The following is a 3,584-nucleotide window of genomic DNA, read 5'->3' as shown; positions in this document are numbered from 1 at the left end:
TGTCACGATCCGTGAGTATCAAGTCGACCACGATCCGCGACTGATCGACTCCATATCATACATTGCCATGCCCCGAAAATGAGGTGTGAACTAAACGTAGATAAGCGCTATCAAACAAACTTTATTGAACACTAATAGAGTAACCAAACATCCCACAGTGCGTACTCAGTTATTTACTTTCTGTTATTTACTTTACAGATCCAAAGATAAACAAAGCAAAATGCGAAAGTATAAACAAACTTTTACAAGTAAAAACTTATTTATAGACTTGCTAGATAAACTAAATCGAGACTTCCAAAATACTTGACGACACTAAACTCCGAGGTCGTCCTAACTCTTCTTCTCGCTTTCTAATCATAAGAAAAGTTTGAAGAGAATATGGATGAACCTGAGGCCCAATAGGTACATAGTAATGGTTTGAGTAAAAGATTTTCGAAAATAATACTTTACTTTATAATAATAATATTCTTGTCACGTGTAAATCACCATACACATACAAGTTTAACTTGCGAAAATGTAAATTGCAGGAATGTAAATGACATAAATTTAAATGTGTCTCTAGATACATCTAAATGTGTACGATTTCCTAAACCGCCCTGCCAACTTAACCCGTGGCAGACCTTTGATCAGAGCAAGGTGCACTCTCCGCACCGTAAATGTATGTGTGTGAATCCGGCTTATCCAAGATATACAAAACGTTTTCTTTCACAAATACAAGATATATGTTTAATATTGAAAATATTCTCAATTTCATAATCGGATATCCCGATTTGAAATTCCACCACATGTAGAAACGGTTTTGGGTTTCATGGCACGTTCGCAACCATTTTCATTTCGAAAACAATATATACTCGTGGTCAAACCATAGAATCAGGAAAGAAGGGTTATATTAACCTACCTCGAGATTAAGCATCTATGTCGCTCGTCCATGAGACGTTCGCTGACACTGCAAATCCGGACGTTCACTAATGTCGTGAACCCGCTAAACGGCTTTTAAGCTTTTGCCCTATTTCAAAAAGATCATAATAAAATAAAAAGTTGATTCTCATGACCCGTAAGTGAACCAAAAACCTTAAAATTATGTCAAGGACTCAGACCCAAACAGTTACCACGAGACCGAAGTCATAAGACTAGTCCAACCCAAAACGAGCAGAACATTAACAACACAACTCAGTCAAATTACAATCAGTGAGAAATGATGAATCATCATCGTGTCTCAAATCTGAATTCAACTCAAACCACACACATTTAATCCTGAAATTTGATAAAGAGAATGTGGAATCAAGGATTCCTTGCCTTGATGTAAATCCAGCGAGCTTCTCTGCAAGTTTGGCCAATTTTCTTCGTTCTCGTCATCCGAGCCGCGCTGCTGAGAACTCAAAAACAAAATCTCCAAATAATTCTACACTCCAATTCAACCAAAACAAAATCTCAAATCAAAATAACCAAACCAAGATCAATTTAGGATTCCAAATTCGGGTCCTAACCATCAAAATTAAACAAACCACGTTCAACTAATGTCAACCCTAAAACAGATTTCAATTCAGACCTAATCCTAATTCAGAGTCACGCTCGGACAGACACAACACGAGAGAGAGAAATATCATATTAGCCAAACAAAAAAAACCCAAACCAATTCAAAGACCAAAATCGAACAAAGCATGACAAGAGAAATTTAAATCATCATTTAACATAATCATCGTCGAATTTCACTATAATCCATATAAATTTCGGAAATCCAAACCGAAAACATTAAAACCCTAAATCCATTTTTCTAGAATTCGACCAAGTGAAGGAGTTTACCTTGAGCGAATTTAACCTTGCTGCAACTCCTTATTCTCCAAAAATCCAATCCGAAACCAAGAAAGGAAAAGCCCCAAACTTTTTTTTAAACCCTAGCAGAAGAAAATCCAATTCCGATTTAAACAATATTCCTATTCCAAAATTGAAGTAATAGGAGAAGAGAAATTCGAAGAAATTACCTTCTTCGTCCTTGTTTTCCTTTTCTCTTCTTCCATGCGCAATCTCTCTCTCTCTCTCTCTTCTCGTCTTTCTCTTCGTCATTCTCTCTCTCTCTCTCTCTTGGTTTCGCTCAGCTCTCACTCTCGCTATCTCTCTCTTGCTCACGTTCTCTCTGTCTCTCTCTGTCTCTCTCTCTCTCTCTCTCTCTCTCTCTCTCTCTTTTCCGACTTTCTCTTCTCTCGGCCTTTCTCTTTCTCTGCGTTTTACCTTGCCTCGCGTCTTTCTTCTTCGGTCGTTCTTTTTTTCGTTCTTATTAGCTAAAGAAGAAGACCGACCTCATTAAGTGAAGATGTTGGGAATGTTCCCGAATATTTCCCTTGAATCCTTTTTCAATTTCCATTTCTTCCAATCCCTCCACAACCCGCTTTTCTTTTCTTTTCATTTGTTGCAAATAAACCCTTTTTCCACTAAACTAATTATTCCAAACCCAATACAATGGAAATAATTCTTAGCAAATTAATTACATAATTTTCTCGTCCATTAAACTCAGAGCAAAATATATTTCCATTTTTTTAGGAATTCGCGTTCCTTTGTGAAACTTAATTTGCAACAGTTATCTTAAAATTTCGAGTCGTTACAATTCTCCCATCCTTAGAGAAATTTCATCCCAAAATTTAAGATCTAATTGGGTATATGGAATAAGTACGGATATTTTTCTATCATATCATTTTCCAGCTCTCAAGTTGCTTCTTCGCTTCCATGATGTGTCCACAAGACCTTCACCAACGGGATCTCATGATTACGAAGGCTCTTCATTTTTATGTCGACAATCTGAGTTGGCACTTCGTTGTAAGTGATATCCTCTTGGATTGGTACGTCCTCAAGTTGAACGATGGTTGTAGGATCTGGTTCGCTCTTTCGAAGCATTGACACGTGGAAGACATCGTGCACAAACGATAATTCTGGTGGTAGAGCAATTCGATAAGCTACAAGACCTACTAGTTCAATAATCTGAAAAGACCTTACATATCGAGGAGACAATTTCCCTTTCTTTCCAAAGCGGGAAATACCTTTACGTGGAGATACCTTCAAAAGTATGTAGTCTCCTACTTCAAATTCGAGTGGCCTTCGCCTCTTATCAGGATAGTTCTTCTGTCGACTCTGAGTTGTCTTCAATCGGTGCTGAATGATCGCGATTTTCTCATTAGTTTCTACGATGATTGTAGCTCCTGTTTGAACGCGATCTTATGGTTCAATCCAACATACATGAGATCTACACCGCCTTCTATATAGAGCTTCAAAAGGGGCCATGTCGATGTTGGACTTAAAACTGTTATTGTATGCGAATTCAGCAAACGATAGATTTTCTTTCCATTTTCCATTTGTTACCAAAATCCAAAGCACACGCTCTCAACATGTCTTCCAAGATTTGAATAACTCTCTCAGATTGCCCATATGTCCGGGGATGGAAAGCAGTACTAAATTTAGTATTGTTTCCATGGCTTCCTGGAAACTTCCCCAATAATGAGCAATGAATTGAGTATCTCGATCTGAAGTGATGCTTAAAGGAACACCGTGATATTTAACCACGTTTTCCAGATACAATTTTGCTAGCTTCCTCT

The 3,584-nt window shown here is 37.7% G+C and overlaps 1 long non-coding RNA gene across 1 annotated transcript; it reads right to left on the bottom strand.

Annotated features, from left to right (window-relative positions):
• Window positions 1–1,055: 1,055 nt before the first annotated feature.
• Window positions 1,056–2,311, bottom strand: LOC149404152 (uncharacterized). Its single transcript, XR_016294028.1, has 3 exons — window positions 1,983–2,311; window positions 1,804–1,895; window positions 1,056–1,369 (listed from the first exon to the last, which is right to left on the bottom strand). It is a non-coding gene; the product is annotated as an uncharacterized LOC149404152 (long non-coding RNA).
• Between the last annotated feature and the right edge of the window lie 1,273 nt (window positions 2,312–3,584).

The sequence above is a fragment of the Urtica dioica genome, chromosome 2 (assembly GCF_054948205.1).
Source record: "Urtica dioica subsp. dioica isolate 48M chromosome 2, U.dioica_male_clone48M_v1_H2, whole genome shotgun sequence".
Classification (NCBI taxonomy): Eukaryota; Viridiplantae; Streptophyta; class Magnoliopsida; order Rosales; family Urticaceae; genus Urtica; species Urtica dioica.
This window is presented reverse-complemented; position numbering and strand designations above follow the sequence as displayed.